Source organism: Epargyreus clarus, unplaced genomic scaffold, assembly GCF_041222505.1.
Source record: "Epargyreus clarus isolate Ecla_fem2 unplaced genomic scaffold, WU_Ecla_fem_2.2 ptg000018l, whole genome shotgun sequence".
Taxonomy (NCBI): domain Eukaryota; kingdom Metazoa; phylum Arthropoda; class Insecta; order Lepidoptera; family Hesperiidae; genus Epargyreus; species Epargyreus clarus.
In genome coordinates this window covers 6,653,756-6,665,921 of record NW_027332226.1, presented here as the reverse complement: position 1 = coordinate 6,665,921, position 12,166 = coordinate 6,653,756, and the positions used below count along the sequence as shown (strand labels likewise).

Below are 12,166 nucleotides of genomic sequence, written 5' to 3'. Positions count from 1 at the left end.
CGGTTTAGTAATAGATAAATAAACGAGTCAAGAATACAACGAACAAAATTGGCCGAGTAACCCTTATAATACCGTTTTGATGGAATAACAACACCGACTGGCATTATAATTATAGGAGAAGTTTTTCGCATTAATTATACAAACAAACAGTACAAGAATTATGTCGTGACTTTCCGAACAGTTCATTGAATGAGTTGCTCGAGCGAGGTCTCTAATTATTATATTTTATTTATCTTTTATAACGATTTCCCTTACTGTAATAAGTGGGGTTGTTAAAGTTTACGTTTATGTTTATACTTGAATTTTAGCGTAGTAGCGTTTTTATAATATAGAGTAGCAAGATAGCATGCCATCCACTGCGTGGTAAGTGGCTACTGCTGGCGACATTATAAATGTCTAAATGTTTAAGTATGTGTCCGAGGTGCCCTTGGGTCAGCCGCAAGACAAGAGGCGGATGGTCAGGACTCCGGCAGTAGCTGGGTCCGCAATATTCTCTCCCTCTAACGAAGGTGGATGGGCCAGTGAAACGGCAACGGCGACCAAAGCCACCACTAACTACACAAATCGAAAAGCAAAATCATTTACCATTTTTATAAAATAAGATTATAATTTAATAGAAAATATTTTTTTATATTTACTGATTTACAAATGATAAAGTCGTATTTTAAAGCTGTGAGTGTACAAAGCGTCTTTTGCTGCTTTGTGTAGGATGTCATAAGGTGGGTAGCCTTTTGTTTTCATTTACAACAAGTTAGCTATTAGTAGAATTTCATTATCTATCTCAGGTAGGATTTCTAGATACTCTAGATAATTCTAGACACTTCATCTCTTGTTAATTGAAGTGTTACATTAAATTTGTTGTATAATTTTAATATAATTTATATTGGAAACGTGCAAGTTTGTGATGATGCGTTGATGTTTGTTATAATTTCACGCAAAAACTACTGACCGGACTTGCATGAAATTAAGCACACATATAGTTTATGACATGGATTTACATATAGGATACTCTTTACAGTACTAAACGAAACTCACGCAGGTGGAGCCGTGGGAAAAATAAAGTAATTTATATTACAAAGTAATTTTCATAATTTTCTACATATCCTTATTTTATACACATATTTTACGGTTCGAAATAGTATACATACGGTACATATTGTATTCAGAATTTCATTACAACTGCACTGTTAGTACCTCCAAATACCTTTTTGCTACTCCCTTTCACCCGGACGTCGAAAATTCAACAATAATTGAACTTGTGCCCGGTAGACCGCATCCGGTGTCTTGGTGAAATTGCTTATTGATCTATAATTCTGCCCCTACTGTCGGCTTGCTCAAATTTGAATTAGTACGCAAATCTGCAATGTACTGCGGGTTAAGATGATAGAATTCTGTAATTCAACTGATATTGACTATCACGTACCTTTCAGTATCAATAATTCTGTGTTTGCAAGTTGCGGTAAAAACAACTTAGCTAGTACTAGGATTTTTAGTCTTCAGAAGTAACAGTGGAGGTATGTGAAATCAATTAAAAATTCTATCCTATTTTTATTATAAAATATTTTGGCATAAAAAATATTTTTATCTGATTTTACAAATAAACTATTAGCTCAGTTTGAAATAAAATAACCAAACCTCGCTAACGAAGTAAAGTAGCGGCTTCGGCAAATCAAAAATAGCACTCACTCCGACGCATAAAGATACGTATATAGCCCGATCAATTTAGACATAAAAATAGTGATCAAATAGTTAGTAAATTTTTAGAACTACAACTTTGGCCTGAGGTATTTTTCGATAAAACTTACCGATTTCAAGAAAAATCCAAAAAACCTAAAATATTGACGTTTGATGCCGAATAAGTGCCGACGCATGCGTCGGATCGATGGGGACTTTTGACACTTTATTTGTAACACTTTAATGGTAATCCCAAGGTCTCTACGAAAATTTAGCTTTCCCAGAATTTGTGCTATTTCAATTTTCAATTGTCTAAATTGACCGGGCTATTTATTATTGTGCACAAAACAAAGAGTATTTCATTTGACTTTTAATAACTTATTAACAGCAACAAGCTCTCAGAGGCAACATAAAGTGTCCGATCAATTCATCGGGCAAACGAGCATCGGATACGCGAATCGATTGTAACTGCGAGTGGATGTCGATTGCGGACTAATAAATTGTTTACGTGAGAGTGAACGGTCATTAAGATCTTTGTTTACCGCGGGACCACACACGCGGGAGCTCTGAAGCCATACGCTTTGATTGCAGGATATCGTATTTATGTTGCTAATATCATATTTAGCCTAACACTGCTATGTTTCTGTTAGTTGTGTGGATCTTAGTGCAGTGCTGTTTGTTAAGGATTGTTTCGTCGCGCACACATTCTGCGTGGAAATTGTTTACGACGAATAAAGATTTTATTTTTTACATTTCGTAAATGTCGTAAATAATTACAATATGAAATGGTTAAGTATTTGTTTCGTCGCACACGAATTCTGCGTGGAAATTGTTTACGACGAATAAAGATTTTATTTTTTACATTTCGTAAATGCCGTAAATAATTACAATATGAAATGGTTAAGTATTTGTTTCGTCGCACACGAATTCTGTGTGGAATCTGTTTACAACGAATAAAGATTTTATTTTTTACATTTCGTAAATGCCGTAAATAATTACAATATGAAATGGTTAAGTATTTGTTTCGTCGCACACAAATTCTGCGTCGAAATTGTTTACGACGAATAAAGATTTTATTTTTTACATTTCGTAAATAATTTCAATATGAAATGGTTAAGTATTTGTTTCATCGCACACGAATTCTGCGTGGAATCTGTTTACGACAAATAAAGATTTTATTTTTTACATTTCGTAAATGCCGTAATTAATTACAATATGATATGGTTAAGTATTTGTTTCGTCGGACACAAATTCTGTGTGGATTTTTTTACTACGAATGAGAATTTTTTACGCATTCATTTCGTAAATGCCGTAAATAATTGACACTTATAATATAAAATGAGGCCTATGCCACGTGTATATTATAAATAGTTTTACCCAATGCTCATCCAGAATGGTTCACACAGCTATGCACAAGCGTATACCGCACCAGGTATTTATTGATTTAGTTAACTGACTTTTCAGCGAGGTTTCTCTCGAGCGGGCAATATTTTATTGTTTTCGTACGACTCCCCAATAATTTAAAAATAAATCTTTATTTCCGCCTATGTGAAAAAATATTTTTCTGCTTCCGAAGATGGTATCGAAGTATGTATTACGAATAGATAGACAGAAAAAATCGAAAATGTAATGTATACATGTTGATTTTTTTTATCTACTCGTACCTATATCACACATGAGCAGACACAAAAATATTATTAGATTTATAAATAAGTATGTTGATCAATGATACGCTAATCCTTCATAAGTAAAACAAACTGTATATACTATATAGCAATATACATATATATATATTGTATAGGTGTATCTCCAATGTTTATCAAGGCACTAATCCTACGCGAATATCGTAGTCAATAAAACCAATCTTGTTTTCGTCTGCGGAACGGTCGCGTCGGCGTGAAAGATGATTCCGTTTACGCTCTCATTCGGCAGCAAATAGACGTTTTATGCTTCAAACCCCGCCGGTTTATCGGCTTATTGGTTTTTATCGAGAATTCGTCTGCTTGTGTTTCGTCCGTTATAACTCGTATTGAGTGTTTGTTGAAATGTTTCTAGTTCATTAGGTATAAACAGATGGAACGATTTTACTTCTAAATATGAAGCAATGTTCGACTTAATGGTTTTTATTGGAAATTCCTCTGCTTGTATTTCGATGTCGAATGTTTTGCGTATTGATCTGATTATGTTGTTATACCACAACTAAAATAATGTTAAGTGTGTATTACCTTTTACCAAGAACAATGTCAATTACGCAGCACTCTGTTCGAGTAAAATTGTATACATATTAAAGTGATTCCTATAAAAATGCAGTATATTACATTACACTACATATGGCGCTACAAATTAGAGTCCAGTGCATAATTTCTGTGACAGCGCTAGACAATTTTTGCCAAACATGAATTATCTTCAACCCTTCGACCTGAGCGTAATCAAATAACGCGAGCTGAAATTGATTCGTGATAACCCTTTCCGGGCGTTTGTTTATTACTGAACTGGGCAAATGCCAATGTGTGCACAATGCATTAAGACTGTCTTTATATGATACTTAAATTTGTAATCAAGTATACAGAAATAACATTTTAATATAAAGGCTCAGTCATATATATACTAGGATGCTCAGACATACACAAGTATTTCAATGATGTACTTAGGTATTCATGAAATAAATAGTTTTAAAAACCCAAAAACTTACTATAAACATATTAAAATAACGATTATTAAAATATAAACAACATATTAAAATAACGATTATTAAAATATAAACACAAATTTGGTTACACATATATGTAGCTGGCAAATGACAAATAGTTACTTCGACATACAAAAGTGTCATTAAACTCAAAAAAATCACCAATAACCTATATCTAATATATAAGCTCCAAAGTAGGAACCAATCAAAAATAATAAAAGCAAATGTATTTGCCCACCATACAATTAGTTTGGCCAATCCTCGTAAAAATGCATTACACTTCGATTCCAATAACACTTGCTTTGTTAGTACACTTTGCTGCATGAAGTAATTGGTAAAAAATTGAATATTTACGAACGTACGGCAAAACGCTCTCTCTTTAATTGATAGTGTGATTGAAATTTTATTCGTTAAAAATCATTTGCAGATTGATCCCACAGAAGTGGCGTTCAGTTTGAAGTTCTACAAAAGTTATTACTCGATGGAAAAAATAATTTGAGCTGCCGTTTATTAACCATCGATTCTGAGATAAATTATATTAATTTTTACCGATATTTTTCACGATATTTTTCACCAATAAAGCATACTACAAATATAATTACAAAAAAAGAGTATTTAATAAGTACAATACCAAAAAAAAACAAAATCAAAAGCTCTTATGAACACATAACCACAGCTTTTTAAACTTTATAGTGAGGTATTAATAATGACCATCCAACTAATCTTATAAAATTGATAACAATAAACACACTTACACTAAAATCAATCAAATCACCCTCCAAACGTCAAAACAAAACACAATCAACATATATAAAATCAATACAAGTCTATTTAGCACGATTGCTCTTTCAGTTTAGATTCACTTCTGATCTCGCGCACCATTTAATTTAATATACTGTCGGCACCTGTTAGTGTGTACAAATGGACCGGACATACGTTTCCCGCCTTGGTTTCCCGACAGGGGTGCGAATCGCACCCCCGTGATGAATTCACCTTTTATTTTGTCCCACTTGACTCGATTGAGAGTGATTTTTGAGCGTGAATGGGCAGCCAGTGTAATTAACCAGTGACAGGTTGAAATGTACTTTGAAAGCTGTAAAAGGTTACGCAATTGGAATGCTTTGAAACGGTCAATTTTTAAACGATACTGACAGTGCCCATGAATAACAAAGACCCATATAACGAAGTTCTTTTGTACATATGGGTGATATAGAAGGCGAGTAACGAAGTAACGACGGTACTACACGTGTGTAAATGAGAGAGCTAAAAGTTGAGCCACATCCATATCGACCACCATCGCCTACTGACCACGGTGGCTAATGACAAGTGACGATAAATGACGAAGGACAACAATGATCATCGACATAAACAGTCGCGCATGTGTTAACGCACAGTCGCGCGTGTGTTAACTCCCTAAGGATAGAAATCCTTAGTTTTCTTTCTCTTGTGACTACATCAAAATCTCTTCTAATGGGTGACCAATGCCCATACTCAACAATACAATTGACCTAAGATCTAATGCATGGCTGAAGATACTAACGTAACGAACTCGCTAAAATCACGTTAAAGTTATCCGAATGCATCTGTAAGGATTCATTTAACTTTCATGAATGAAGTTTACGCTAGCGATATAACAACAAAACTTTGCACAATCTTAGTCGAACATTTGAGCAATGCCCCTCACGAATAGTTGGTGGACAATAAATTATTTAATAACCCTCGTCGTGGGTCCAACCTGTTCACTTAATCAAGGAATATATTCGCAGAATCACCTCTTTAGAAACAATTAATTCGGTCTCGATTAAAGCCATCGTACTGAATATGTCTTTGCGGTTTCAAATGGACTTGGGTCGTGTTACTATAGGTACGTTCTATGAATTAGTTCGGTCTGGTAAAATGGCTATGTAAACGAAGGTTTGATGAAACATTTGTGGAGTTTCATCAACCTATTACTGTCACACTGCTGTGCACTTCTTTTAAAGTAAGTTAAAAAACTTTGACGCATATTTTCTCATGATATTTTCTTGCACCGTTATATCAATTTATGTTTTTTTTGTAATGTACACATAGCTTTGAAAAATCAAACGTGCGTGCCTGAGAATCGAACCTAAGATTAAGAGACCGGGCTTCTAACCAATAGACTATTACTGTTTCCTTTTCGGGCATTTCTGGATTGGGTTTAATACTTTAATTATCCGATTCCTGACGTTTCTTGTTTCAAAGTGAAACTCATCTGTGATTACATCCCCGTATAGTGTCCGATATCGGGTTATCTCAGCACTTTGCAACTCATGAGTAAATCGTGTCCCATTACACAGTGACTGGCTATACGCAGGTCATTAGAAGACATCGTTACCAATCAAAAGAGGAGAGGCTGATTAACTTCTTCATGTATGATATATATACGTATATAGTCCACATAGTTAAGAGTCACTACGTACGACGTACATAGACTCTACTATATACTGTGCATGTGCGCAGTATATAGTAGAGTCTATAAAAAATGTACATACAAATTTTAGAAGTAGAGTTGCGCAAAATGTATCACTAAAGTGAAAAGAGTGATATATATCTTTTGAACTCAGTGATATATATCACTCTTTTAGCTCAATAGCTCACTTTAGCTCAGTAGCTCTGTAAAGATACGCGACATTTTATATCAGTATATCAGAGAATCAGATCAAAATGTTTGACAACATTTTTGATTCCTATAATTAATACAAAACTGGCAAGAAATTATTATCACAGCCAATTATTGAATTATCACAGCCAACGCTATTTGTATATCCCGGTTTCCATGTTCTTAGCAATAAAATATTTTAATTTAGTGTTTAATACGTAACCGTAACTGTTATATATCTCAATCAACGCATTTGACTCGAATCAGGCTCACTACTCACTCTCAGTCAGTCGCTCATTTGACTCATCGCTCACTCGCGAGCTAGTATAACACTGTTGAGTTGAAGAAGATCTTATATCCGGAATCGTTTGAATCTATGAACTAAACCATGTGATGCGGATATAAAGATATAATTCAAATCCGTCGGAGTTGATGAGTGATTAGCTCTTTGGTGAAGATATATATCTTTTATATCACTCACTCGCGAGCTACACAATTCTATTTAGAAGTAACATAATACAACTTAATTAAACAGAACTCATACGAGTAGTAGACATTCAAAGTCCAACTAATTCGGGACCGAATGATGAAACTGCTCTAACGCAAGTTTCTCAATTAGGTTTCTTGGTAAGTAAGCAGGAGTTTGTAAGATTTCACTATTGTGGTGTTAGATGTCTGACGAGGAGTTGGAATAGTAATTTCGAGGTGCATGTGTACTTATGAAAGGTATGTACAAATAACTATAATAACAACATCGAATTTTACTGTATCGCTCAAAATTTTTGACGACTTAAAAAATCACAAAGTACACTAAACTTTTAATGAATATGTTACATCATTCTTCTACGATTCCATGGAAAACAAAGTATTTTTATAAAAGTTTTAAGATAAAACAAAAGAAATAAAAGTAACCAACGCATTGTTCGATCAATCATATCATGGGGTTTACGTGCGCCCGGCATCTGTGAATTTTTAATTTTCTCCTGAACAAATTCGAGAAGGGGTGCCCCATTTGATGTCCAGGCTTGGCGAACTTCGAACGCTTTATTACTGTGTCCGGCTTTAAGTGGGTGTAAAGTTTCAACACCCTTTGATTTACTTTCCGTACGGGAATAGGTATGCGTTGGACCGAACGAAATTTGTTTGGAGTTCGTATTCCCTTTTCTCTCATCTTTAATTCTAATTGTTACACGTTTCGAAACAATTTTACCTCCATAATACCTTCGATAGTTACCATGGGAATAACGAGGAATACTAACCGCATAATGGACCCTACAATTATTACACTAATACTCTAAAAGGACAACCTTAATCCCCTAATCGGAAGCCAAACTAACGTGGCGCCGTCCCGCATAGAAATATCTTAAATTGGCAACACGGTCCGGCGGGCCGACCATAAAACATCTTAATGAGTACAGCCAGCAGCTGCGGGCTTCCATATTGCCGGTCTCATATCCATGCAAACTATCCACGGACGACGTCTTAGCAGCCTTACTTTCCTCTACCTTGTTTACAAGTCGGCAACTAATTTGTTGCAATATGTGCATAGGACAACATTATGGGCGCTATCTCGGCTGTGCGTGTCTTGCATACATTTACTTCCTTCCTCGGCGAGACGAGGTTTCGGCACAACCTGACCCTAGCTGTACCCTCCTATATTCAAATTGCGCCCGGACCGGCCATTTGGACACGGATTTGTTATAAGATTAAAGGAAGATTTCACTTGTGAAACAATATAGCAGACGATTTACATATTTCGTTTCCTTATTAGTTTCGGGATATTTGTTTTGGGGCCAACGAATTTACATCCTCTGACCGATTAAATGGCCCTTAGGCATCTTTAATGGGGGTGCCGCGTGGTCGTTGTTGGCCTTAGCAAATGTGTGCTTATGCGTAATTGAATATTTTATGGGCTAGAGCAATATTAGCGCGGAAACTTTATTGATTTGTACTTCCTCAAAGTTTCTGACTTACACAACTAAATTCGGATTCGTGTATGTTTTCCTACTTGAAACCGCATTGAAGGGAGTAAACAGGACCTTTCACATCTCGCTTATTCAGTTGGTACATGTGTTTATCGTTTGCATTTATCTGTTGACTGTTTTTATTCCGCGGTTGACATTTACCCTCTGTTTCAACAAACTCATCTCGTTCCCGACGAGTTTCTTTCATTCGCTGTACGAGTGCTCGCGTTGCATTACCTCCATTCAAGTCGAGATAGCTTCACTTAGTTTCCTCTTTTTCAGTGCGGTCGGGTTAATTTCTGCATCTTTATTATTCGAGTGGCCGGTATACGGGTGTAGTCTAGTCAGTCTGGTAGCGTAGATTGTGTGGCGGAAAGCAAACTTGAATTGTTGGGTCGTCGCCGCGTGGAGGTAATGAACGCACGGGTGGGACATGGTGTGCTGGAGGCGTCTGGTTCGAGCGAGAGGCACTCTCCGAGGTGGGGGGCGACGAGGAGGGGGCATCCAGCAATGGAGAAAAGGGATGCAACGCGTCCTGTATGCACAGCGCCGCTTCCGCATTCGTTAATGCAAAAGCGGGTACAGACTTCAGGTGTACATTTTCAGCGCTTGTGTGCTTTATACTCGATGTTAAGGCGTGCGTCTTTATGCAATGTTCTGCCTTAATTATTATTACATTTTATCTTGTCTACGCTTTATGCGCACCCACGGCTGTAATCCTAGCCTCATTTCAAGAAGTAATGTAACAGAATATGTTTTGTACATTAAAATGCTTTAACAAAATTCGTACAAAATTTAATCATATGGATATTTTTATCAATTCGTATGTTTTATCATTTATGTCTTTGTAATTACATAACTGATCACTCGTCTTTGTAAGTTTTCTTTATCTTTTTTCCATTCCATTCCGCTTTAATACAAAAAGAGTAACCTGCGGCTTAACAATTCATTATTGCATTCGTTCATTTCGGGTTCATTAAAATCGCATTAGGATTAATTTTTCTCGTCCCCATTTTAATTCGCAGTTTGCCAAGGGGATCTCTGGCTGGCCGGTTGCAATCATCCATTGTCAATATTTGTTGAATTTTACCTGCGCCTCTGTTTTACAATATTGTACGGGGACAAACTTAAAACTCTGTTCATATTTTTTCGTGTTGTGATCTATGGCTGTTTTTTACTAAAGGTAGATAGGTATATAGATAGATTATAGATCTATCCTAAGCTTATACTCATACTTATTTCCAATAATATAGATAATACATAAACTATGTACGTCGTATGTACAATTTCTAATATGGTATTCATAGAGCCACACTAATGGTATTGTCTTGTTTTGTAAACTTTTCAGTTTCCATTAGATGCCGTTAGATGACACGAGCGTTACAAAAACGAAATAATTGTATTTATGAATGAAAACGATTTTAGTGATACCTATGTAGATAACTTAGAAATATTTTTATTATAAAATAGTTTAATTAATAATAGGAAGTAATTTATTTTTCTTAGACACACGATCGATCATACATAATTATAATTTTCAACATATTAAATAAATATGGAATTATATTCAGTTGTTATTAGATACTTATTTTAGTTAACATCCAGTAATAAATCCCCAAATTAAATGTCCAACCGGCCATAAATAATGATTAAATATTTTTTACGGTCACAATTCCGTAGAGTTCAATTTGAGTTATATAGGGTCAATACTATAAAATGTGACATAAATATTCCATTATGACGGAACGGAATATACATGTATGGTGGGATTTGATGGCTTGTTTGCACATTATAATAACGACGAAATTATAGTAAAATATACATATAATAATAATATTACAATAGACATGGAAGAGCATACAATTTGGGAGTAAAATATTTCATGCAAACTTGTTATTAGACTCAATGTGTCCAAATTTTGCTTACAAAGATAGAAAATTGTCAATTAGAAATTGCAGAACTTGTCTAATGTGGATCTTTGGTAGCCTAATCATCAGATAGATTTATTTTGATTAACGGGCGTTAGACTACCTAAACTCTGAAATATTTTGATCTCTGATATTAAGTACTACTAGGTATCATTTTAAACAGGCCAACTATAGGATCTATGGAACCTCAAACTTACAAAGACCTTATATGTATTTTTATGCAATACTAGCTGACCCGGCAAACGTTATGTTGCCATATAAATAAAAAATGTTAAGGGTGAACAACCCTTATCACTTAAGGGTATAAAAAATAGATAGTAGATGATTCTCAGACCTACTGAATATGCATATAAAATTTGGTGCAAATCGAAAAATAAAGCCGTTTCTTTTTTTTTTTTTTTTTTTATAATATAAGAGTAGCAGACGAGCATGCAGTCCACCTGATGGTAAGTGGCTACTGCCGCCCATGGACATCTGTAATCAACCCCAGATAGGATTAGATATTCCTACCTGAGGTCGGCCACAGATGCGCCGCTACCCCTGAGGACTAAGCTGGAACGCCTCGGAAAAGTCTGTCTCCCTTACCACACCCTTCAAACCGGAACACAGCAGCGCTTAACACTGCTGTTATTAGGTAGAAATAGGTGTGGCGGTGGTGCCGCCGGAGTCGAACCGTTTCGTAGGAGTAATACGGTAACTAACACTGTGACACGAGAATTTTATTTGTAAGATTTTGAAATTGTTCCTTCCGTACACACTGAGGCTTGATTCGCTTCATGGATTCGATTCTGCAAATTATTTCGTAACCAAAGCGGAAACTTTGGTCTCAAATATCTCGAGGCTTTCGATGCAACTAAAACAATCTCTACACAACTTACACATGAAAATAGCTATAGTTTGCATAGAAACCTACCATCGGGCAAAAAATATATATTTACCTGCGAAATCTTAATTAAAAAATATTAAACAAAGAACATTTATTTTTAATCATTAATTAAGGAACAAAATGCAATGCAACAAAAGGTCTCGTTTTATTTAAACGTTCGGGTTTATAAAATTCCCACTACTACGCGCTACTAATACGCACTACTTTGTTTAGAATCGAATGTAAATCGATATTTTCAAAACGATGCACCGAAGCCTTACAATAACATCATTCGCACGCGATACTTAGGCCCTGCCGGGAATATCTACAATATTATTAATTCAGGCATATTAATAAATGGTGTCGTGTTTCGACCACACGGATGTCGCAGGAAGCATGGCCCGATGAACCATTCCAACGAAAATA

The 12,166-nt window shown here is 35.5% G+C and overlaps 1 protein-coding gene across 14 annotated transcripts in view; it reads left to right on the top strand.

Moving 5' to 3' along the window:
* Positions 1-12,166, top strand: part of dac (dachshund family transcription factor) — a 181,079-nt gene that overhangs the window by 149,865 nt on the left and 19,048 nt on the right. The gene's annotated exons all lie outside the window — the stretch shown is intronic.